Source organism: Nesoenas mayeri, assembly GCF_963082525.1.
Source record: "Nesoenas mayeri genome assembly, chromosome: 16".
Lineage (NCBI taxonomy): Eukaryota > Metazoa > Chordata > Aves > Columbiformes > Columbidae > Nesoenas > Nesoenas mayeri.
In genome coordinates, this window is record NC_137562.1 from 3,431,735 (window position 1) to 3,459,083 (window position 27,349).

The following is a 27,349-nucleotide window of genomic DNA, read 5'->3' on the forward strand; positions in this document are numbered from 1 at the left end:
TACATACAGGCCAGCTTATACTCCTCACAGGTAAAGGATTTGCTCAATAGTTGAGTGTTTTCTCCTTTTTTATCTGCACATTTCACATGGAGCCAACTGCTGGGTGTCCCACACAAGCTGACAGGAATAGGATGTTTTATCTCTTGCCTCAATACCATGGTTTGATGCTACGCATTGTGCTTATGTTCCCCAAAGCCTCTGCTTCAGACTCACTGGAGAGAACTTCATCTTTCTGGAGACATGAGGTCAACATCAGAATTTCTAGGTGAAGTTCCTTTGCTTTGAACAAAGCGTTTACAACTGAGTTGCAGGTAATAGCCCCTTTACCCGGAGCTTTTAAAGCAATAGTTAGGAATATTTAGTATTCTGTCAGAAGCTGCAGTGCTTATGGATAGAAGTCATGTAATTAAATGTAGATGTCAACAACTGTGCTGATCAGCCCACAATTCTTTTACCATCAAAAGACAGAAAACTGTGCATTTAGAGTATGTTTTCTTAAAAGGAACATCTGATATAGGTTGGTTCCACACTGTGGAAATGTCTGGTTTTCATCACTGGATAGGAAGATGCTTTTGCAGATGTCTAGACTGATGTGGAAATAAAAAATAATGTTGCACAGTCTTCTTGCAATGAATGATTCAAGCAATTCAACTATGCGGAAAGCTTTGTTTCAACAGAAAGCATTTTGGAAAGCCTAAGTAATTGTTCATAAGTAATACGACAAAGAATAAGACGAACAGGAATATTCTGTTAGATGTTGAGCAGTAAGAAGTAGTATTATGGTACCTAGTTCTTTAAGACAAAGTCTAGCAAATGATTAGTTGTGTATGTGGGTATCTGTGCTTGTGGTCTTTCTATGAAAATTATGAGACTTATAATAGCCCAGAATTTGGCTGTCTGACAATGTAGGTATTGAGTGAAGTACAGAAAATCTTCAAAGACTGGGTGTTCAGCTACAGAACGAGTAGCTTCGTTGGAACACATTTAGTAAGCACTCAGCAAGTAGAATGACCTTGGTAATTTCCTGATTCTATGGTCATTTGAGAATCCAAAACAGCATTTGCCCCCTTTTTTTAATTCTTAAAATGCAAACAATTTCATGTCTTTGGACCAAGTTTTGAAAGCCTTCATTTATTAAAGTTGTTAAAGTTTATTAAACATGTGAGTGCTTGAAGAGGGTAGTGGAAGGAAAATATCACCATTTTAGGCTGACTACTTATAGCAGCATCTGGCCTTGACGTCCTCTTCGATCTTGGATAGAGAGATTCTGGTGTTTGAAATCCTGCTGTGGGAAGGTCACATTCCCCTCCAGATGTTAGATAAAGTTCTTCTTTCAATTGACTTATAGATGAGAGGTGGCATTTCCTTATAGCTTATGGCTTTGACATGGTGCAATCTTTGAGTCTGAGGTGAGGATTTCATGGCAAAAATCTGTCACATCCTTGAGAAATCATTCTTAGGCTAAGAATGCTTTTTGCTTTGGTACTTCAATGCTTTGCAGAGAAGTCAATGCTTTATTGTTGTTCTCTTAATAAGTGACACTTTTTTTCTTGTTTCTCCTTCCTTAAGGGCTTGAGTTTATGTTGCAGTGCTTTGTCTAGGTTGCCTCTCTTGCCCGTGTAGGTGTAGGTTTTCTTAAGAATGAGCAAATTAACCAAGGCAAATACCAACTTACCGCAATAGGCACATGGCACTCAGTGCCATTTCTGTGCTCAGAACGAAGATAATGTAATTAATTTAATTTAAACATGCAAGTCATGAGGCTTACCTTCCTTTTTAGAGCAATTCCACTGATTGAATTGCACATAGAGCTTCTAGGGTGGTAAATTTTCACTGACTGGAAACTCTGGACAACCAGAACTGCAATCTGAGCAAGTAAATTACCTTATTCCTCATCTGAGAGATAGAGACAACTTGGTTGAGTTGGTACGACTGTAACTACGTAAGGCAAATTAGTTAGATTAGGTTCATTACATGTGGAGCAGAGAACTGAGACATCCAAAGTTTGTAGTTGTAGTGCAAGATCTGAGCAGATGGTGGGCAGAAGCAGAAATAATCATACACACTTGAATGAGAAATGGGATCTAAGTCCAAGATAGAAGTAATCCTGAATGTTTGAAAATACTATCTATTACAGATCTGGTCATAAATCCACAAGAAAAGGGAGAAGAAACAGGGTTTGAACTCTTCATCTGCAGTACAGAAAGTCTTTTCTACTCAGAAGTAGGTGATTAAAGTTTTCTGAATAGAGTCGTAATCAAATAAACCTCAATTTGACTCACGGTTGCCAAGGTATTACAGTTGATTATTTGTAGACCAGTGGTGTTAGAGCTTATTGTTCTCCCTTCTAATTACCATGATAATGACCTCTGCTCAAGTCACCAGCCAAATCAACAAATCAATCCTCTATTGACAAATAGCCCTGAAGACAGCATTTGTTTACACCAAAAAAATAATGGAGTTTTCTGGAGTTGTTTTGAAAAGTTTTTTCTTGGCAAAAACGCTGTGGTGTTTTTTAAGTGTGACATTTTGTAGAAACACAGAAATTATGACAAAATTCCTTTTGGAGGAACAAAGGCTTTAATGATATTGAAGTGGTCCACTTTATACTTCTGTAGGGTATAACGCTTTGCTTTTGCATTTCCTTACGACATTTCATTCAAATTGTGCGTCAGTCTTGTCCAGCTGAAGGACTTTTCGCTTACACAACACTATTTCTATGAGTAGTAAAACCTGGTTCCTCCCTGGCTACAAAGCTTTTTCTTGGAAATCCTGTTATTTAATGTCTTAATGAATAAAACTTGAGCCATAGTCGTTTAAGATACGTTGGGTTTTAACTATTAGATCTAAGGCTGGGCTGAGCTGGGCTTAGTTGTCAGGCTGCATCATTGCAGTGCATTAAATCTATACAGTGCTTTAAACCACATAATCCCCAAAACTCCACCTTTATCCTGTGCAGAGTAATATTTTACTTCTTTTCACAAGGTACTGCAGTTATTTTAGAAACCTGCAAAATTCAGCTTGGAATAAATTTGGTTTTGTCAGCGTGCTCAGGATGCACTAAATTTTTCTGAATTTGCCTTTTATGGGACTTGCCTTATGAGCTGAAGTGATAGATAAGCTTTCTACAGATTCCCATGAGAATACACTGATAAGCAGAGTTTTATTCTGCTTACTTTGGGCTCTAGGATCCAAATTCTTCCATCTTGCACTGTTGGGTTTTTTTCCACTAGGTGTTGATGACAGAGTTTAATGTCTCCTTTATAGAGTCTCACTGCGTACTATGTCAATAATGAAATTGGAGCGCTTGTTACCAATCTCTTTTACTGGTAAATGCTGGGTCAATATGTGACCTCTGCTCCACTAGAGCTTCTGTAGCAGTCTTGGAAGCTCAAAGGCTTGATCTTCAGAACTTTGTTTCCTCGCACCACCTGGGCTCTGTGGTCTTATACTGCCAAGCAAATATCTACCCAGTGATCACATACGCTGATCCCAAACTCATTTTCCAATGTCTTTAGCAGTTTGGCGAAAGAAAACGCAACTTGTCTTCTAAGTGTGGTGTGTGTTGTCCTGGCCCTTCAGGATCATAGTGAGCGTTTGAGTGCCTCATCCTCGAGTTCCGTGAGCACTTCTGGTCCTGAGAGGATCTTAGTTCTACGTGTTTCTGCTTTTAGGTAAGACTTAAAGCAAAAACTTGACCAGCACATTTAATCGGGGAGATGGAGAGTATGCATGCCCTCTCTTTTTGTGTGTATAAGGAGAGGTTAGTCTTCTGAATGTGGAGCTCTGTTGTCCAGATGAAGGCCACGGTTGCACATGGATTCTGCCATTGAAGCAGGACTGGTATGGAGCCATGTGGTTTGCAGACTATGTGAAATTTGTGCATCACTTTAGATCTTGAAAGGACTGCTGCGATAACAAGAGCCTTATTGTGATAGATGAGCGAGAGACCAAACACTGAGTGTCAGATATGCCGTCTGCACTGTCCCAGTGCCACATCTAGTCCTTACAAAGGTCTCATTGGACCTGTCCTTTAGGAAGGATGTGTTGAGTCCACAGGACAGCAGACTTGTGACCTCAGGGTGCCACGGTGAGCAAGGACTCTGTGTACCCCATCCTGAGTGTCACTCGGTCCCAGCACAAAGCCAGGAAAGTGATGGAGGAAAACCTGCTCTTAGTGAAGGCTCAGAATAAAAAGAGAACTCAGAAGGGTGTTTGTAGTGTGCTGGTCCTACTGGTAGTAAGGGCTGTGACACCAGCTTTGTGTGCTCCCTTCAGGACTTCACTCAGAAGGGTCACCCTCTGTTAGTGGACTGCAGTTCGATATGTGTTAGAGATGGGTGTATGTAATTTAGTATAATTTAAATTTGTAACTTCTTCACTTATTCTTATGTTTTTATTTGCTGAAATTGGCTTTGAGGAGTTTTATTGTTATTGCTGGTTGTTTTTTTAAATTATTTTTGTTTGGTTTTGGTTTTGTGGTTTGGTTTGGTTTGTTTATTTTTCCTTCTCTCTAAAATAATTTTGTTTTCTCGTTTTCTTTAACAAGTTTTCTTGCTGGTTAATTCAGTTCTACCTGATAAACCAAGAGTGCCTCAACTTTCCTAAAAATAAATAATCCGAAGAAAGCAATGATAAAGACAAATACTCAAAACCATAGGAAGCTACTTACATTTCTGGATATACAATTTGTTTCCCAGCTTGGGGTCTGAGGTTATGAGTTGTCAAGAGAGAGCCCTTACTGTAGATCTTCCTGACATCCCTTTGAAGAGGTGCTCCACAAGTTTTATTTATTCTGTACAGCTTCAGTCATGCTTCACTGCCTTTCCTCAACTGTTTCATGATAGCAGACTGTCAAATATTTAAGTCTTTGATATAAGAAGCTGGTCTGGAAGCAGCCCCAGCTTTAGAAGATTCATGAGATGCTCCCTGCTGCGTACAGATACTTGTTTTCCTTTCTCAAAAATCACTTAGACAATATTCAGCTGGATGAAGGAACATTACCGACATACAGTCCTTGGTATAATTTTCTAGTGCAACCTTTATGCAGAGAGAGAAAGAAGCTCCAGTTTATTGACTCGGCAAGAACATGGATCTTTTTCACAGAGCTTTTAAAGTTTTGTTGTAAATGGGAAGAAAAACCAACAAGAAAGGAGGAGGTCAGAAATACCATCCAGTGAGGTTGTCAGCACAGATGTGAGCAAGAGGCCTGTGCAGTGCAGGCTGCACAATACTTCAGTTCAAAGAAGCAGCACTTTAAAAAAGGGGGAAAAAACCCAAACCAAGCAAAATTAAAGCAGGATCCTATCTATCTATCTATCTATCTGTCTGTCTGTCTGTCTGTCTATCTATCTATCTATCTATTTATCTAATCTAACTATCTATCTAACTAACTAACTAGCTAACTAACTAACTAACTATATATTCTGTATCAGTGTGTTTGTTCTACAGGAGCCCTCTCTTTCAGTCCTCCCTCTAGGTGGAATTTGTTGTAAAATGGTTTAGGAAGCTGATGAAAATATGTTTTCAGTTCATCCTGGTCATAGTTATTCTGATTATGAAATTTAATTTACACTCATATTGTCCCAGACTTCACGTCTTTGAAGTTGCAGTTATAACTTTGGATTCAATGAGTACCAAAGACCCTCTCTTGCTCAGCCCTGCATAGATTGAAGCCTGAGGAGCTCCGTGCTGACAGTGGCTTGTGCACAGGCCAGCATTGCCCTTGGGTGTGCGTATGGACCAGGCTGGAGACCTGCCCTGCCCACCTCCTCATGAGCCTCAGGTGTCCTCTGCCACCTCCTTTGTGCTTGAAGAAAATCATGCTACTGGGACATGTCCACATAGGATCACAGGCTGGTTGGGGTTGAAGTGACCTCTGTAGATCATCCAATCCAACCCCTGCTCACGCCGGGTCTCAGAGCAGATCACACAGGTGGGTCCAGGCGGGTTTGAATGTCTCAGAGAAGGAGACTCCACACCCGCTCTGGGCAGCCTGGGCCAGGCTCTGGCACCTCCAGCAAACAAGTTTCTCCTCATGTTCAGATGGAACCTCCTGTGTTCCAGTCTGTGTCCGTTGCCCCTCACCCTGGCATTGGGCACCACTGAACAGAGTCTGGTCCATCCTCTGACACCCACCCTGAGATATTGATCAGCATCAATATGATCCCTCTCAGCTTCTCTTCTCCAGCTGAACAGCCCCAGCTCTCTCAGTCTCTCCTCATCAGCAAGATGCTCCAGACCCCTATGGATGATGTTTCCAAGAGCTGTCATGTCTTGTCTCTACTTGCTCTGCATGTTCTCTCCTACTTCAAAGCAAATTGAATGTATTCAGGCCCAGTATAATAAAGAAGGTGGGAATTAGGAAGAATAACTGAAACTGATAATGATGGATGTCAGGTGCTGAGAGCAGAAAGATAGTAGCATACAAGGAATAAAATTTCTCCTGCATTATTTAGCTGAGTGTGGGTTCATATATGAGTCTCCTACTGCTTTGTGTGCTTGTTCAATGAAGGAGAAGTTCAAGGTTCTTTAAACATTAATTTTTAAGCTTGATCATTGATTGCAATTTCATAGAGTGAAAATTTAACCTCTCAGACAGTTTTGTAGTAAAATTCCACTTTGAACTGAGTGATAAATCCAGGATTGCCTGTGAAGCGTGAATTGAAGGAGAAAAAATAGGGTTCTCTGATTCTCCTTGAGGACAGAAGCACAAGAAACTGAAAAAGAAATAAAGCAGTTACTGGAATTTCAAAAATACTTCCTACATAGATTTCTGCTGAAGGCAAAATGTGTACAGGCTAGAGCTTGAAGAGAAACATCTGCCCATGTGTGACAGCTAGCAACTGAATGTGTACCACTGCAGGACAACATCTGCGAGTGGCACACTGCAGGCTCTCCCTCTGGAAAAAAAGAGATGTTATAATATTCATGCAAGAATTGTGTAATTTTAAACCTACATTCAGTAGCGTGACTCTTGGGAAACCAATGTTGCTTTTGTTATCTTCTCTTTAGTTCAGGTTTGCGCGCCTTTGAAGCTTCAGTTCAGCATCATCCCTGGGACAAAGTTTTAGTCTGAAATTTTATTCGGCCTTGACTCCAGCAGTGGACAAGGAGTGAGGATTTACCGAAAATCTCAGCCAACTAGTGCAGTGAGAGGGACAGGGGCGGAGGGGGTATAAGAATGGAAGCAGAGAGCAGCCCTGTCTGTCCTCTCCCCAGCCAGTGTTCATTACTCTCTCAAGTAATTTGAACTTCGATTTGAAAAGGACAATTTAGCATTTGCTGACTGGCCATTAATCCCAGCTTCACAGTCACTCTGCTGCTACCAGACAAATTATTTGTCACAACAAAGTGGTTTAAACCGGTGGGGATTTTTTAATTTGTTTTTCCCATCCCTCTTAAGTTCAAAGATGAAATACTGTTTTCTTTAAACAGAATCAAAAGAGAGGATCAGAATTCTGAACTCCCATTCTTCACATCAATCAAAGGAGTAATTTGAAGAAGGCACCATGCGCTTGAAGACTTGCAAACAAAACCAGCTGTTCAGCTGTTCACTGCAATCTACAGTTCAATCTGTTTGTTGGCAGATCAGAGCTTTGCATGGCCGTTTAAGAGCAGTTTGCTCCTCAGGCATTTGAGTGCCCAGGTGTCTTAAAAACGTCAGCGATAAAGAGTCTATTGCATGTCTAAGAAAGTGGCTCTGCTGGCTTCTTTCCGAAGATATGCCTTTTTTTAAAATAAAACTTACTAACTTAGCTTCAACTTGTCATCAAGTACCATCCTGCTTCTGCAAAACTCAGAAGGCTGTTTACTGTACAGATGTGTTCCCTAAGTTGTTCTTGTTGATTATAGTGAAGTTGGGTCTTGATTTTTGAAGCCTAATTTGTTACTGAAGGAACATTACTGAGCATTGGCTCAGAGATATGGAGGCACACGTTAGTGTGTTTTTGCAGGGTTAGATCACTCAGCTTCTGTGGGAGATGTAATTATGATCATTTGGCTTATGGTATCTGTCTATTCTTAATACCTTAATTAAACAGAAACTTCTTTTACATTATTTGAACGTGTAAGTACGTAAAAGAAAGTCAGTAGTGAGAATTCAGTAATTTGACTAAAAATGTAAAGGTCTTTCAGGTCTTTAGGTCTGGAAACAGGATGCATAGAATTCTTTTGCCTGCTTTTAACTGTAAAATGTTGTGTGATGTGAATGAACCGTTTTTCAAATAGACAGATGTTCATGAGCGTAGGGAGGAGGAAGCTGGATATTGGTTTCATCATTCAGGAGTTCTCTCTGCTGGAGCAGAGATCACATCCAGCTGTGTGGAAATCAGCCCCTGACTTCTGGCCTTATAAGTTCTTCTCTGTCTTCCCTCTGTCTAATCTGAGCTAATATAAAGAGACAAGAGAATCTCATCAGATACCTGACCTATGGCACTGAAATGCCCATAGTTTCAAGATTAAAACCAGACAACTTGGGGTGAGGGAGTGGGAAAAGCTGTGGTTACTGCTATGGAGAGGAGGAGTTATGGGAATATGAACATACATATGTTTTGATGATCTTAATACAGTTATCCATCTGCAAAGGCTGATACTCTAAGGGAAAAAGCAGCTCAAAATTCACAATGAAAAAATGAGGGTTTTGGGCATCATTTCAGCAGCAAGTAGCTACCTTTGAAATTACTCTTGCTCCTGAAGGCTCCACAGTGATCGCAGCAATTGGAAGGCAAAGGACCAGGCTGCCCAGGGGGGTTGTGGAGTCTCCTTCTGTGCAGACATTCCAACCCGCCTGGACACCTTCCTGTGTAACCTCATCTGGGTGTTCCTGCTCCATGGGGGGATTGCACTGGATGAACTTTCCAGGGCCCTTCCAACCCCTGACATACTGGGGTTCTGTGATTGTGTGACCTCAACAGAAGCCGTTAATAACGCTGAAACCTTTCTTTTGACTGAGGCTCATAGAAAATGCAGGCAGGGCAGGCCTGAAGTCCTGGACTGTGGTGGGTTGCTCTGTAATTGAGCTTCTGAAATGGATGGACGTGATCTGGATCTACCAGGGGCCAAGATGTGCCACTACAAGGGGCTTTGTTTTAAAGTGGCGCTTCTTAACCGACTCTCATGTAAATGCTGCAGAGGTGAAGTGCCCCTGTTAGAAATCCTGGGAACCCCGCACTAAGCTGCAATGCTGACAGTGCTTCAGCAAGTGGATTTTAGGACTGGAAGTCTGCAAGTGCAATATTTTGTTGTTCATAATCCAACGTGCCAGACTTGTCCCCAGTATATCTTCATCAGTGTTAATCACTTATGCTTGTGACATTTATTGGGTCTGTGAAGTTAAAGTTTATGAGAAATAAAGGGCTAAAGAAATAAAATAAAGCAATTACAAGCAAACGATTTGTATGACTGTGATGTAGCACTTATTTCTTTTACTTCCCTTCTGGCTAGAAATGTAGATGATTTTAATTATTTCATTTTATTTATTTAACTGAAAAAAATGGAAGAGGGGGAGAGAAATCCACAGAGTTTAGCTTTTCCTTGTGCAACCAGAAAATGTGGAATATGTTCTGTCACTGGTCAGAAAATGTTCCGTTTGACTTGGCCCTAGTGTTCCTAAGTGTGTCATCTCAACTACACTTGGGAAAGCAAAGGAAGAAAAAGAAGCTTCTTCATTAACTTGCTGGGGCAGGAATAGAAGGAGGAAGGGATGGTGGTTGTACTCCCATCCAAACAGGCAGCCTAAGCAGAATTTTATCATTGCAAGGCAAATTTTTAAAAAGTACTATCCAGATCAGGTTATTTTATTACACTGTGTCTGCCAAATGGAAAGAGGAATAGGTATTCTCTTTAATGCACACATGACGCTAGGATTCAGTGTTCCCTGAAAACAAAACCTGTAGGGGAGTGAATGCCGAGGCTGTTACTGCTACCTTGAGAGAAAAAACACCGAACCAAAACCATATACACACACACAGATATATATATAAATATATCGGTATATCTATATATCTATATATATCTATATCTTTTCTGGCTTATTCCAGGCACTTAAGTAACTCTTTTTGGTGACTACCTTATCAATATGATATTACTTGAGGACGACTGTTTCAAAGTACCCCAAATTAAAAATCTCTTTTGTTTTCTTATAAATCTTCTGCTACTTGTTCTGTCAGCTGACACGGTGTTTATGACCACCTGTGCTCTCAGAAAAAGGCTGTAATTATTCTAACTTTCCACTCCCAATCTTACAACACTTTTCTTTTGTCTTTTTACCAACGTATCTTTTTGTATTCTGATATAATTTTATATTCTGCAATTGTTTTCTAATTCTGTTTTAAAACCAGCAAGGATGTAATTATTATATCATGCAGTGATATCTTAAACAGATGTGTTTCGTGCTTTTCGTAATAAAGAATCGTGAAGCACAGAGTTTCCAAGAACCTGACTTTTCAGATGCACCAAAAATGGGGAAAAGAAAAAGCTAGTGTCAGTTATGCATAGATCAGAAATTGCTACCTTGATAAAACCACAGTGTTTTGCAGAAACGTATTAATCACAATGAACTCTCTCCAAAACACCAACAGATTTTGAAGGCTTCTTGCCTTGTTTTTTGATGAGTTCTTGCCTTGGCTCTGTGCTCTTTCTGGAATAGTGACCCAAAATGCCTGGCTGCTTTTCTGTTGAGTCTTCTCAGTCATTTTCTAGCTGTCCCCCTGCCTGAAACACCTGCATATGTTTTTTCATGGTAGCCCTCTACCTAATCCTCAGCACAGGTGTATGTAAGTAGCTCATCCATACATTGCCCCACTTGTAATTCCACAGACTCTTCAAAGGATGCACTCATACACGTAAAGAAAACAACTTGAAAGATGCCTTGCTTAAAAAGAAAAGGAAAAAAGGGCAGAGGATTACCTTCAGACCCAGTACTAGCAGAGCTGAGCCCCAGAAAGCCAGCCCTTCCCATGGAGCCCTGTCCTTGGCGCCATCCAAGACATTATGTTCTGTGATGAAAGTAAAAACGAAGGAATGTTTCAGTGGGCAGACAGGCTGTCTGGTCACCCCGTACTCTCTCCAGCAGTGACAGGAGATGCTGTTCGAGGACAGTACGCGAGCGAAGCCGCGAGGGTGGTTTGCTGCCCTGGTGCTTTGCCTCCATCTTCTCGTGGGGCTGTAACTGGGCTACCCGCACGGTGCTCCCAGGTTTGTTCCAGCAGCAGGATGGTGTGAATATTGGAGAACGTGACCTTATGTCCAGTCTAAACCTCCTCTGATGAAGCTATTATGCTGTAACAGGCTGGCCATGAGCTTCTCTTCTCAAACAGACTCCAAGTCTGCCTGGAAGTTTGCAGCTGGAAACCATTTTAAAGGAGTCATGCTGACAGGGGAACTTTCTCCTGGAAACAATAAGGTCATTAGGTACATAAGTGCTACCAAATGGACATGCAATTATTTGATAGCTGTGTAAAACTTTATTTCTGATTACAGAACCCTATGTGTCATCTTAAAACCATGCTGGCGTTCAATTGTTTCATTTTGCACTGCTGGGAGTGGTTGAGAAAGTAAGAAGTTAGTTACGTGGACGGGTGGATATCTGTCTTTTAAAAATTATTTTTGGACCAAAAGGTAATGATTTTACTTCTTAAGGATTTTTTTGTCTTTTTTTTTGGAAGTTGAATAAGAAACAGAGTTATTTGGGGTGTGGCCTGCATATAATCTCATGATTACTGATGAGCAACCCAGGTAGACTACAGCTAACCAAAGTTCTCCATAATAACTAATAGTAACTTGCAAGTAATTTTTTTACTGAGAGAAGCATTAAGAAAAACAGTACCTATGTAAGAGTCTGGATCTAGTGAAGACAAAGCAATCTTGCCAGAAACTGCTTCGACACGTTTTGTGTAGGTGCAAAGTATGTCAATTTTTGGTGGCTTTTGGTAGGGTTTTGGTGTGCAGTTGGTCCATTTCTCACCCTCGGGTTTGTGTTGCAGCCAGTGCAAGAAAAACTGCACCCAAAGACGTGCTCCAGGAGCCCACCCGCACTCCAACGTTGAGCTGCCCTTTGGGTCATGGCCCCAGATTAACACAGGACTAAAGTAAAACCGCTGCAAAGTGCGTCCTGTGGTCGCTGGCTTCTCGAGGGTTGGCTGCGTTGCTCCATGTATCTGCTGCTACTGAGCTGGCCTGCACTCCACAGCTATTGCAGCTCCACTGAGAACTCCTACCTATGTTATAACATCTGGATTTGCTGTGCTTGAGCTCATCTTGAAGCAATACCACAATTATCATCACTCTGAGACTGAATATGCTATTGGTAGAGCTGTGCACAGCTGATTGTTATTCCCATTAATGTCTAATTTCTTAAATCCAAGCAAGTTTTGCTCTTGTTTTATCCATGGAAACAATTGTAATTAAACAAAAATGTTCTCTATGTAAATTTTTCTTATTTCTGTCAATACTTTTGTTAAAAGCTTTGGTAACTATTTCAATCTGTCCCTAAATTCTCAGAAGGACCATTTGTATTCTTCTACCTATTTCCGTGTTTTGTTTTATTTGTGTAATATTTCCACATTATTTTCTTTTATTTTAGAATCACAGAATTCTTTAGTTTGGAAAAGACACTTGATCATTAAGTCCAACCTTTAAGCTAACACTGACAAATCCACCACTAACTCATGTCCCTGAGAACCTCGTCTAAACACCTTTTAAATCCCTCCAGGGATGGTGACTCCAGCACTGCCCTGGGCAGCCTGTTCCAATGCCCCACAGCCCTTTGGGGAAGAAATTGTTCCCAGATCCAACCTCAACCTCCCCTGGCGCAACTTGAGGCCGTTTCCTCTGCTCCTGGCGCTTGTTCCTGGGGAGCAGAGCCCGACCCCCCTGGCTCCAAGCTCCTTTCAGGCAGTTCAGAGATCAGAAGGTCTCCTCTCAGCTCCTGTTCTCCAGCTGAACCCTCCAGGTCCCTCAGCCGCTCCATTACACTTGTGCTCCAGCCCCTCACCAGCTCCGTTCCCTTCTCCCAACTCGCTCCAGCACCTCAAGTGCTTTCTTTCTTTCTTTGATGGGCCCAAAACTGACCCCAGGATTTGCAGTTTGGCCTCCTCAGTGCCCAGTATATGGACAGTCACTGCCCTGGTCCTGCTGGCCACACTGGTGCTGGTGCAAACCAGGATGTTCTTGGACTTCTTGAGAGTTGGAAGTCACCTGCAATGATCATCTAGTCCAGCTGCCCGACTATTTCAGGGCTGATCAAAAATTAAAGCCTGTTATCAAGGGCATTGTCCAGATGTCTCTTAAACACTGGCAGGCTTAGAGCATTGATCTCTAGGAATGAAACAAAAATGTCCAGTCTTACCATTCCACATTTCTAACTGTATTTTATTTTAGTTTCTTTGTTGGCCATTTTAAACCTATTTAGTATCCCACTCTTGATTTTGTTTCAGTTTTAGTTCTATTTTTTTGTTTGTTTTTCAGTATTTTATTATTAGGGCTAAAAGATGCTGGGGGGTCTGGATCGCATTTCTGATGAAGAAAGGCTGAGAGAGCTGGGGCTGTTCAGCTGGAGAAGAGAAGGTGAGAGGGAATCTTACTGATGCTGATCAATATCTCCAGGGTGGGTGTCAGAGGATGGACCAGACTCTGTTCAGTGGTGCCCAATGCCAGGTTGAGGGGCAATGGGCACAGACTGAAACACAGGAGGGTCCATCTGAACATGAGGAGAAACTTGTTTGCTGGGAGGTGCCAGAGCCTGGCCCAGGCTGCCCAGAGCGGGTGTGGAGTCTCCTTCTCTGAGACATTCAAACCCGCCTGGACTGACCTGTGTGATCTGCTCTGTGACCCTGCGTGAGCAGGGGTTGGACTGGATCATCTCCAGAGGTTACTTCGATCCCAACCAGCCTGGGATTCTAGAATTCCAGGATTCTGGGATTTTGGTACCATGCTCTGAATAGTGCTGTATTACATTGGCACTATTATTTTAGTAATAATATCTTATATCTATAATCTTTCATCACTATACTGCAAAACGCTTTACAAAGAGAAGTTGGCATCATTACAAATGGGGAAAAGAACACAGAGCAGTGAAGTGACCTGTATGTGGAAATGCAGTGATGGAAAGAGGCGAGATGTGCTGATTCCCAGTCACTTGCCATGCAGTTACAGGTTTGTTCATGGCTCCCATGAACAGAAACTCTGTATAAACAAATGTAACCAATTAGTGTGAATCTCAAAATTGCTGGAATGTTCTGGTTTTCCTCAACAAAGCAGTTTGTCTGTTTCAAGTTCAGTCAGTTAATAATTCAGTTCCCTCCTGAATGCTTTGATGAAAGCGAACGTTGACTTCAATCTAGTTAGATGTGATAAACAGGGCTGAGGAGAAAGACAGAAAACAAGTAATTTTGATTAATTTTATCCTGGAATCCAGTGGGCTTGTGATTTTTTGTTGTCAAGATGCATGGTTGCTGTGCCGGATTACAGCATAACAATGCGGCCATTGTAATACAGGCAGGAAAAACAAGTCCATCAATAAATCTGAAGAGTGGCTACAATTTGCAGCTGTGCAGTCTTCCTGCTGGCCGATTTCAAAATAAAATAGACGAAAACTCCGCGTGGCAGAGCCCGCTCCGTGCAAGTACAAAACTGAGTGAATCCATCTGTTTCTAGGAGACCGTCGGCTCTGACACACAGGATACAGCGGGGACCACGATCTGCACCGACTGCTGAGCTTCAGCTGAAAGTGAGCAGGATCAAAGCGATCATCTGGAGTAAGGACGGAAATATGGAATACTGCTGTAATTTTAGATGTTTGTTCTTATTTCAAATGTGTAAATTTTTTTTTTCAGCTTTGTAGGATTAGTTTTTAATGGCTCAGGGAAAGATTCTAATTTCTTGCTCTCCCTTGAGTAAGAAGAAATACAGAGAAATGTAGTGAACTGCAGTGCCTCGCTATAATCTCTCCAGCGCCTGCAGGGCCGGCAGTCGGAAATGCAATGGTAAAGAATTAATTTGTTTAGATGTATATAGGCATTTTCAATAACAGCCTCCCTGACCAATTGCACAGGCGGTTGACTGGAACTCTGTGTGACAGTGACAGAATGGAATAGTCCATTCAAACCACAAATTAGGATCCCAGTGGGTGTCCAGCTTATATTAAAATAAATTAAAAAATTAATAAATCCATTCTCATTGGGTTTGGACAGAACAAAAAATATTAATACTGCATGCAAATTGTTCCTAACAGAATATTTTTAAGAACCTGAGAATTTCCATGATGTCTAGAGGCAGAAGATACTCACCCCAACTGAAATGTAACTGCCTCTGTGGTGAAACCACAAATCTCTTACTAGATGAATTGTCCAGTCGTCTGAAGGCTCTTGCAGGAATAGTGGGCTCCACAATTTCCTCCTCTTATTGTTTTAATGAAGGGAACATATCAGCTCCTTGCACCTCTATGTTCTGAGTCTTTACAGTGTGGGTAAGTGGAACCAATTGGACCTTCCAAGTTGGAACATCTGATTAATGCTAATTTAGACTTTTCATTTCTACCGTGTAAAAGCATATTCTGCTTTGAGGCATATCTTGTTTGTAGCTTCAGAAAGACAAATTCATTTAGGAAATAAGATCAGGACCAACTTGCTACAAAAGAAAGAGAAGGCTTCAGGAATAAATATTCTGGGTAAGTAGATGCTTCCTTAAAGTATGTGTTTAATAGAATTAATATTATGAGTTGAAGAAAAAAGGTACACATTCAGGAAGAGTTTACTTCCCATGCTAAACAGGCTGCCAATCCACCTCACTTAAATAACATCTTTGTTTAAGAAAAATCTGCTGAATGGCAATAGCTCATCTTTATCAGTAGAGAGGTGCAGAACAGAACCTTGGTTTAGTCCCTACTTTCTCTGTCCTGTTTCTAATCACTCATTACTTACAGCAAAAGACTTTAGATCCAGCGTTACTTATTTCAGCTGCTTTCATTCTAATTTAATTTTGAAGTATCGGTTGTCAAACTAATTCATTTATGCCTGGATTCTACTTTTTCAATACTTCAGAACCTTGCTAACTGCAAACTTAAAAGTAAATGTTGTAACAAAAGCCATTCTGAAGGATGTGAGACAGGTGTTTCTGACTTTAACAGTGTTATTGAATCCTGGGCCATTTACTGTTCCTTCAGAGAGAATCAACACTTTTCAAAGACTAAAAGGGAGATTGTGGTTACTGAAAACCTGAAAATATGCTTCCCCTAAAAGCTGCAAAATCAAGAAGCAGAGTAGACTAACTTAAGAATTTGCTACATGAGCCATACTTTAAATCATATCTTATGTGCTTTAGACTCTGATACGTGATCATGTCTGTTCTGTCATTTCTTTTTCTGCTCATGCTTGGTCATATAACTTCCTATTCATTTTATGCAAGCTTTCTTTCATCTTGCTCATCTTGCTGAGTCTAAATTGACACGCTTTCTGTATTGAAGTCCTAATGTTTATTATTATTGTCGTGGTTTTGGCTGGGATACAGTCAATTTTCTTCCTAGCAGCTGGTACAGTGCTAACCTGGGCACTGTACTCAGCATTGCCACCATCTCCGTATTTCGGGCCCCACCTAGTGGAAACTATTGATAACTACACTTACACTTATTTTTTCTCAAAGCCAATCTAAAGGGGTGTCACCTTCCTTCACCTTCTCCTTCTCCTCCAACAGCTCTTGAAAATGTTGAATGTCCTTGGGATCTTCAAACCAGCACGCTCCTATTGCTGTGTCTCCTGAATGTGGTTCAGGTCTTTGTTTAGGGTTAAATGGCTTTTCAAGAACACCACCCAGAGATCAACCCTGGTGACAGGGACTGCGGGTACCCAAACCCCGGTGACAGGCACAGCCACTCAACCAGAGAACCAACCTGTGCCAGTACCAGTTGCCCATATACACAAGAAGAAATCTCAGAAGCAAAAGTCATCTCCTTCAGTAAGAGCTGATGAAAAAGCAGGGCCACGGCGAGAAGAGGAAGACGAGCAGGTAACCCTAACCTAATTCTCTGAGTGAGCTGTGGTCAGTAAGTCAGAGAGGTTCTCCTGCCCCTCTGCTCTGCCCTGGGGAGACCACACCTGGAATATTGTGTCCAGTTGTGGCCCCTCAGTTCCAGCAGGACAGGGAACTGCTGCAGAGAGTCCAGCGCAGCCACCAAGATGCTGCAGGGAGTGGAGCATCTCCCGTGTGAGGAAAGGCTGAGGGAGCTGGGGCTCTGGAGCTAGACAAGAGGACACTGAGGGGGGACTCATTCCTGGGGATCAATATGGAAAGGGGCAGTGTCAGGAGGATGGAGCCAGGCTCTTCTGGTGACAACCAGTGACAGGACAAGGGGCAATGGGTTCAAACTGGAATACGAGAGGTTCCACTTAAATTGAGAAGAAACTTCTTCTCAGTAAGGGTCACAGAACACTGGCCCAGGCTGCCCAGGGGGGTTGTGGAGTCTCCTTCTCTGCAGACATTCCAACCTGCCTGGACACCTTCCTGTGTAACCTCATCTGGGTGTTCCTGCTCCATGGGGGGATTGCACTGGATGAGCATTTCAGGTCCCTTCCAGCCCCTGATATCCTGGGACTCTATTAATTTGTGATTCTGTGTCTATGTACTCAAGCATGTTGTGGGTTCAGCCCCGTGCTGGTAGCTTTTCTAATGCATTAGGTTGAACCTGGCTCAACATCTTCTGTGTGGCTTGGGATTATAAAATGGTATTTCTTTAAATATTTACTCATTTGCTGAATTCAGGTAAAAGTTGTATTTAGTGAAGCAAGCTAAGGGTTTGTGCCTGAACATCTGTATGTAGATGTGACCTCTGTTATGTGCTATGGATCTGCAGAATTCTGTTTTACTCCTGTTGGCAATACCATGTTAGCAGAAGTCTGTTTACTGTCAAAACATGCAAATACTGGATGCATTGCTTCATACAAAACAGTGCAGCAATAGAGACTTCAGCACAGCAAGAACATTAAGGAAATAGTTGGCTATAAAAAGCCTTTTGTTCTCAGAATTAAAATCTGTTGCACATAGAACAGAAATGCCTGCCTTTGCAAAGACATAGTCATAATGATTTAAACTAAGTGCGAAAGACACTGACAAGAGCGAGCGTTGCTACTGGAGCCAAGACCTCTCCAGAAAAACTTAATCTTAGTCATCTTTGTGAGGACATAGAGGTGTTGAGCAGAGTTGTGTCTACCAATAGCCATCAATTTTGACAGTTCAGAGCTGCATTATATTGCAAAACTCTTTTCCTCTTGACATAGAGGCAATCACTCTCTAGTGCTGCTTGTGAACAGAGAATTTGTAGAGTTCATTACATTTCACAGATTTTTCTTCATCAAAACCAGTAGTGCATGGCATTTTACCCAAAGTGTCTGCTCTGCAATGATTTTTAATAACCAACCTGCAACACGCTGTTGTCTGGACCGCGCTGGGATTTTTGGAACGCTTCTGAAGGCATTTGGAAGTATCTCGAGGTGACGTCCTGCCCAATCGAACCTGAACGGTGTGGAAATGCCGTGTCAGACTGACAGCTGTCAGCAAGGTGATGTCTCCGACAGACTCAGACTGTGCTACAGCCACAGCAACAGGCACAGCACCAAGACTTGGGCAAATTTTATTTCAGGCTGTGCTTTGGGTGCAGAATAATTACTTTAGGGAATCTGAGCTTGTCAGGGGAAAAGTGCTTGCGTTCACGTATCTAAAGAGAACAATCTCTGTTAAAAGTAGCCTAAACTAGCACTGTTCTATCTCACAGCCCTATCTTACATTTATTATCCACAGCTATGTCTACCAGCGCCTCGGCACACAAGATGTGGGTGTGCTTACCCAAAAGGCAATGCTGGGAAGGCTGTAGCATTGCACCAAAAACACTCACAGGGAAGAAGGTGCTGAAGAAGTTTGTGTCGGGGCTACAGAAAAGTGAAGAACCAGCTTCCAGAACCTCAGAGTTAAACAGGCCACTGAAAAACAAAAGAGCTCTGACCACCAAGGGTGTCATCTGCCCAGCGGTCAGTAAGAACATTCATTTTTACAAGATGTGAAGCACAAGCCAGGAGATGAAAATGTCATGGCTGATTGCTGCTCTTGCTTGACGCTGTCTCCACTGGGGTGCCAGAAGATGACAAGTGCACAATTCCTTGTGCATTTTCACAACTCACAGAATCACAGAATCCCAGAGTGCCAGGGGTTGAAGGGCCCTGGAAAGCTCATCCAGTGCAATCCCCCCATGGAGCAGGAACACCCAGATGAGGTTACACAGGAAGGTGTCCAGGCGGGTTGGAATGTCTGCACAGAAGGAGACTCCACAACCCCCCTGGGCAGCCTGGGCCAGGCTCTGCCACCCTCACCGGGAACAAGTTTCTTCTCCTCTTTAAGTGGAACCTTTTGTGTTCCAGTTTGCACCCATTGCCCCTTGTCCTGTCCCTGGTTGTCACCAGAAGAGCCTGGCTCCATCCTCCTGACACTCACCCTTTACATATCTGTAAACATCAATGAGGTCATCCCTCAGTCTCCTCTTCTTCGAGCTCCAGAGCCCCAGCTCCCTCAGCCTTTCTGATCTACTGCAGCTAATGAGAACAATTTTCTGAAGTTCTATCTGTATGTATGTGATGCACAAACAGCACTGTTGATTCAAATATTAGTATCCCTTCATTCTACATAGCTAAATATATATTTATGTATTTATTTTTAAATTGGGTGAATTCTGTACCCCAATGTCATGGCACAGACTGCATTTTCTAAGCTAAATAAACACTTGCAAGGGCATCTGTAACTAACATTTTTATCACAGCCCTTTGTCCCGCTGCCAGACTAGAAGGAAGCTATTTCCATAAAAACCATTCTGAATCTGAGAATATTAGATGAAAACTCTTTCTTAAGAGCTGCCAGGATGGATTGAAGTGAATATTCTATCAAGTAAAAACATCATTTTGTACTTTAGAACTCAACAAGGAGATTAGCAACATATTTTGAGTATCTTTTCCTAAATCAGTTATCTGGAAACGGAGTTGAAATCTTGACTTCAATGAACACTGGACAGTCATTTCCTCTCTGTATTGCTGGCTGTTTTATGAGTCCTGCGCACATACCTTCTTCAGTCATCTCTTCTGAGAACCAGTGTTACATTGATTTATCTGGATGGGAAGTGGTTCCTCAGCTTGGTCACCCTTTTCACACCTCTCTAATTTTTTTGACATTCACAACTGCATGTAGAATTCCAAATATAGATGCATCACTAGTCTATGCAGATTTTTCCCTCCCTCTCTAAATTTCTTCCCTAATGTGCCAACTTCATTTTTTCAATGCTAAGAATTTATTTGGAAAATCACTCTGTTAACTACTCTAGAAAGTGCTCAGGGACTCATCAAGGGTTCAGGCTCCAACTTCCACATCCTTTTCTTCTTGCCATTGAAATATATTGACCAAGCCTTGTTGCAAGACCTCCCGCTGCCCTATGCATGGTTATTTTGAATAACTGTGTCAACAAACTTTGTCTTAAGTAACCTGCAAAAGGACTAGCTATCACTTGGCAACTATGAGCATCCAAAATGAAATCCAAAGTCCCTTTGGATTTCTCTCTTTCCTTTCTGAAAAGCAACCATCCTTTCCTACCCTTTAAGCAACTGCTGGTACAAAACTGGTGTCCAGTCTTGCACTTAATTCCTGTCTTATGACAGCTCAATTTCTCAAAGTGCCTTCATAAAGGCACTGTTGAAAGATGCATTTAAAAAGTAAGCCTGTGGTATATCAACAGGTCTTCATCTCTGCCTGTTAATGCCTTAATATTTCTTCTTCTCTCTACAAAAGGTATGTTGGCTCTTATCTAAATATTTTATCTATTTGAGGCTATTGTAACTCAGTTATTCAGTACAGTGCTGTGATTTTTTTGTTTCTCCATAATCCTACATCCTTTATTTTGCTCTGCAGGCACACGTAGAGCTTGTTGCAACAGACTGGCTCTTCAGAACCAACAGTCTGAGCAGCTGCTGCGCACAGCTCCAGGCAAAATCCGGAGCTGCATCTTCTTTACTCTTTTGCTGCATATTTGGGTCAAGAAACAGCTGCTTATGCTACCTAAAAATGGTGCATTATGTACTAGTGTGTCACCCACTGTGCATGAGAGATCGATGACATCTCTTCTTACGGTGAGTGGGAAGATAGAAATCTGGAATCCCCTCCTTAGGAAATTGGTCACTGCGGCTTTTTTTAATTGAAAGGTTTGTTTTAAAAAACGTTCCGAAGTGGATTATCACAAGCTGTGAAACAGTACACCATGTTGCATTGAACCTTTGTCTTGTTCCAATAACAAAAAATAAAGGGGGATTTCTGTTTTGTTGCGTAAGGATGCCTCTCATTGCATTTCTCTTATACTTTCAACCTTCAGACTGTATTCAATACGGACAGTCTTTCTCACTGCTAGTAGAAGTAAAACCAGCTTCTTAGCAACTCACAGCCCATTCCGATCAATCTCTGCAGTGACTGGCCTGTTACGTGCCAGAGGTAGCTCGCATTCCCACCAGCACAAAAAATCAAGGTTCTGGACATAACTAGCAAATCTTGGTGTATGTTGAGAGTGCGTGTTTGCATCCCCATATGACCTTCTGCTGGTCCAATACATACACATTTCCAGGAAAAAAGAAGATCTAACAATAAACTGCAACTGCACTGCTCTTACTCTATTGTTCGGCACACGTCTGTAACCAGGATAGTTAAAGCAAGCAGTATTAGTGCGGTCTGAGCTATAGATCTCAACCACAGGCTAAAATCTGCTGGTGTTTTTGAATCTTTGACTAGACCACAGAAGTTACTTAGAATAGAAAAGGGATTCATGGGCAGTTATGGACAATATCAACTAGAAAATCAGACCTTTTCCCTGGCTTGGATGTAGATTAGTACCTTTCATCACAAATGAAGCGATCACGGTGGATCTTTGGTTTCCTAGCAGTGTCAATCTGGACCAACTGAATCAAGGTAAAAGACGCCAATCTGCACTAGGGCTAAGCTAAGGGACAGGATTTGTTAATATGACTTTGCTATTCAATGCAGAGAAACTGTCAGCATTTGCTACTGTAGAGCAGATTCCTCATAAAAACCAGGTTTGCAACAAACCCTTATTGCAAGAACGCATATTTAAATTTTTAGAAAATTAATCACAGTAAACGTTCAAGATAAACTTGTAATTCCTATTTAACATCAAACCAGAAAACTGAAAGTTCTCAATGAGTTCCTACTACAAACCATTTCCTAGAGCTACGCAAAATATAGATTTTACATTTCTCTGGCAAAAATGGGAAAAAAAAATCAATATGTGATAGGGTGAATTGCAAGAGAAATTTTAGCTAAATTAATACATGTAGGAATTGCGTTCTGCTGCCTAAACTCTTTAGCACTTTTCTTTAAGGTACGCACAGTGTGGAAGAGTCAATGCATTTCATTAAGGAAGTGTTGACAGGTAACATTTTTCAGAACAGCGTGACATTTTGACATTGTATCGTGGTTTAACCACAATTAGCAACCAAATCCGTGATAGCTGTTCACTCCACTCAGCCCCCAAGTACGAGAGAGAATTGAAAGAGAGAAACTCGTGGACGGAGATAAACACAGTTTCATAAAATAACAAAATAATACTGATATACTACTACTAAATATAAAATGAAAATAAGATCTAAAATAAGTGATACTCAATGCAATTCCTCACGAGGTCTGTTGACACCAAGCATCCAGTCCTGGGAAGAGAGAGAGTGAGCACCTTGGTCCTGAACAGCCGATCCCACCGAGAGAGAAAAGACCAAGAAAGTAGAAAAGTCCCAAGGTTCCCAAACAGAACTCAACCAGACCGGAGCTAAACTGGAAGGAAAACACAAATACGAAACACATTAAACACAAAGCATGACGCTAGTGTGACCGAATATCCTCATTGATCAGCCTGGGTGTCAGTCAAGGTCTGTCCCACCCACGTCCCCCTTCCCAGCTGCCTTGCACCTGTGGGCAGAGAGCCCAGAAAGTCCTTGGCTCCCAGACAATGGTGAGTTCTTACATTCTCTTAAATCCGGCTCGAAAACACTGGAAAGTTACTTAAAGAACAACATTAAATCTACCCTGGGTGTTATCTTCTTCTTCTCAAACTAAATCCATGCTAGCTATGAAAAAGAAGTTTCTAACTGCATTAAGAAAAGTCTTGCTACAGTCTTTCCCTCTGGTTCCTTCCCAAAAGCTTTAGAGTGGAAAGTTTTCATGTCAGTATTAAAATAGATGCACAGTCCTCAATTTCCACTGAGTTTGCAGATTCTTAGATCTCACAATTATTTCCCTTAATACATTTATCTTCTCTTTCTTTCATTTTCACAGCAGACATACTTTTCGAACTTATTTTACAGATCTGAAAAAAGTCTTGCTCCTGTTTTCCAATTCATTCCATAATGGATTATTGAATAAAATAGTGCTAAAATAGTGGTCAGTTTGAATAAGGTTTACTCATTGGCCTGTGCTAGCAAAACTCGAAGCTCACTTCTTAGATGTTAGTCTGAAACAATAGGTTGTTTAGACAATGAAATAATTTAAATATTTTAAATAATTTAAAAAAATATAGTATACATATAATATTATTACTACTTCTAATAAAAATACTTGTTTAAATGTTGTACAATGTATTACTGGAGCCAATTATACCATCCAGAGTGTGTAAAGTCAAGCACACATATGAGTTTTTGCAAGACATGGACTGGAATTTACCACTTGGGTTCCTGGAGCTGTGCTCCCACATGGAAAACATCGCCCAGAGTCCTTCCCACAAACCCGCTGGGGTGGATTCTTCACATTTCGGTGGGAAGTCAAGTGAGTTATGGGTTTCAGTGTCTTAGAAAATAGGATGCAGAAAGTTTCAAATATGATAACAACCTGTTGCATCACATTGAAATACAAACCCGTGACTGTAACAAAGATGATTATGATAAACATGTAGGGATTTAATCTTCTGGTGATTAAAAAACAATGTTTATTTAAGATACATTCTGAATCAGAGATATTAAAAGTCGCCTTTTTGACAGGAAAGTGAGAATTCGATTTCTGTCAGTATTTAATTATATGTCAAATATTGATGAAATCAGCAACATCAGTAAAATCTATCCCTGGAAGTCTACCAATCTAGAATTTTCTTAAAGTGTTTTTCCTTTTTGATCTAGGAGCTGAACTGTCTTTCTCTGTCAGCAAGGTTTTTGTTTCTTCAGCTTCATGGAAAAGCCAAAAAAGCTGACATTGCTGATCATACGAGTGACTGAAAAGCCGCTGTGACCTCCACGTAATGTTAGGGCCCTGAGTGCACTAACAGGGCTTAATAGTCCTGATCAGGCTCACCTGGGACTCTGACCCACATGCCCTGCCCATGAGTCCTGGTGCCCCATTTAAGCTCAAGCCTGAGAGCTTAGTCTCTTCTTGAGCTATGCTGTAGGAGTACTGGCCTCCTGGATTGACCTTGGATGTATGCTGCAGGCAGCTGGTCTCCTGGATGGACCCCCTTAGAGGTAGGTTCCATCTCCTGGATGGGTTTTATGTTTGTTTAATAGTCCTTTTGATCCTTAAATATGGGATGCAGAGGGTGCCTCTATGCTCTGTCTCACCACACTCACACAGTGGGAACTGCTGTCCCCAAATCATGCCTGACCACCCCAATATCTGATATCTCTACTACCGATATCCAGGTAGTAGAGTGACTCAAGAGACCACGGGGGTTGCAACCACCGCAGTCCTAAAACATTGTTTTGCTATAATATTTAGGAGCTGTTTTCCATGTAATTAGGTATGTGCACATTTTTTCTGCTCAGCTTTTAAAATGGTTATTTTATAGCACAGTCTGTATATTTTTCAGCCAGAGTATCATCTAAATTTCAGTGTGTCCTACAGCTCAAACCAAGTCTGGAGAAAATCAATGTCATGCTTAGTCAAATTAAGATAGTATTCAACACATTGTCTGTCTGCTAATGAGAGCAATGGATCCTCCAGATTCATTTTTAGAGATCCTAAATATGGCACTAGAATTCAGGTGTAGATCCACATCCTTCCCGAAGAAAGATGACAGGACAGAGGACCCTTTACGGTGGTTGGAGTTTTGTTGAAGCACCGGCCTAGCGTTCAAGCTCCTGTTCTTGCCCTAAGCATGGGAAAACTGATGTTCTGATTTTGTTTCTTCTTTCTAGCTGCAGCACCAAAAGGGAAGATTCATAGTGTAGAACAGCATGCTGTGGGGAAGAGACAGTTGTTGCGGTGCCCCTGAAGAGTGCAACATTTGGAAGTCACTCATATCTTCTATCCTGCATGCCAGTAATTCAAAAATGAGATGGTTAAAACATTTCAAAACCAGATTAGGACTGATGTCCCCATGAAGTGTTGCATTCCTACAGCAGTGCAAGAGAGGACAACACCAAGTGTCATTGTTAGGATTCCTTTCCTCAGTTTGGCAGATTTTTAAAGGAGAGAAAGACAATGAGAATCTGTCTCCACTTAACTCGTTGCAAATGAATGTTATTTTACATAACCTTGACTGTACATAAACATTCTGCAAATCCCAGAATTGTCAGTTCTCATATTCGGCCTTTCAGTAGTATAGTCATAATAAAAAGAAGCAGCAGTTTTAGAGGACACCTCTGAAAGGATCTTGATGTATTTAATCTCAATGTGAACTGGAGGAGATGGAGAAGAGTGGGCGTAACCAGCCCTGACCATCATGGAGTAGGGGAGAGAGTCAGCAGAGGTTCGTGTTTCTACCTATTTTCCCCAAAATGTCACCAAACAAGCTGCTGGCAAAATAGAAAGCCCTTGTAGCTATGGATAAGCAGCACTGTCATAAGTCTTAGTAAGATTTTTAGATACTTGACAGCTCTGTCAACAGCTCCCTGTCAAAAATGTAAGTAGGGTACTTAACGTGGAGCAGGAATAACCAGTTTCTTATATATGAATCCAGGAACAAACAGTCATGTAACTGTTCTGCAGGAAAAATCTGGCAGCAGAGCACACAGATGCTGTGGGTTTGGATCCAGCTGTGAACCAGTGCAGTGATTGTTCACAGCTGGATCACAGGGGGTTTTTTGTTTGTTTTCTGGGAATGTAGAATGGGGAAAAAATTTATTTGGGCCTTATATATGAGCAACTTTATTCCTAGGACTATGACAGTTCAAAGAGAAGAGTCAAGTTAGGGGATATATATTTACACACAGACACAAAACAGAGTAAGTTCTTATATAGCTTTTATATATATATATATATATATGTATATGCAATCATACATACATAACCTTATACATCTGTAAGGTTTAAATAAGGTTTAAATATTGCTATCTGAATGAGGTTAATTCAGAGGCAGTTATTGTTAGGGATGATTATAGCTACACTAGCATCTGCATATATAATCTGCATATATACATATATGTACACATTCATATATTTTACTTTAGCAATAATAAGTGCTTAATATTATCACCCTCATAAAACTTATCTTTTTTTTCTGTCACTTTCTTTGCTCAATATCAACAAGTTCTACAGAGTAAGTGAATCTCTTTATACTTCGTGTGCAAATGAAGAGGCCGAGACAGAAATGAAGTAACTTGCCCAAAGTCAGTCACCAGACTAGCAAAAATCCTGTTAGAATCGCCCCAAAAGTCACCAGTCTGTTTTATGGTTTTCTTCATTAGGTGGCACTGCCTCTCATTTGGTAATGTCAACTGCATGATATTTAAAGAATTAATTTATATCTGTCATGCTTATTGCGGAGATTGCTTAGCCTAAGGGTATGTTTAAGGGAACATATTCAAATGTGATTAAGTGCCATAAGGACAGTCAATGACACAGGTTGCCTGGAGAGCTTGTGCAGCCTTCATCCTTGGAGACTTTCAAAATCTGGTTCAATAAAACCCCAAGTAACCTGTTGTGATCTCACAGGTGACCTTGCAGGAGGACGGACTGGAAACTTCCTGAAATCCCTTCCAACCTGACTTATCCAATAATCTTATGATCACATCTGAGATCCAGCTGTGAACAATCACTGCACCGGTTCACAGCTGGATCCGAACCCACAGCATCAGGCATCGCACCAGGCAGCGAGAGCAGCTGTGGGCTGTGAAACAAACGTGGAACAGACCTTCTCCTGCATGTGGCGCTCAGGCCTTTGCTGTGGTGATATGTCCAGTGCTGGACACTGAAAGAAGAAAAGCAGGGTGCATGAAAGGGGCAGGAGAGATTAGTAAGAGTTCTTTAAAAATGAGAAACGGGGACCTAAATAGCTGCACTCCTATCTTGGGATGGCTGGAAGCCTTTGAGTAAATGAATCCTGGAACACTGATTATTATTGGGC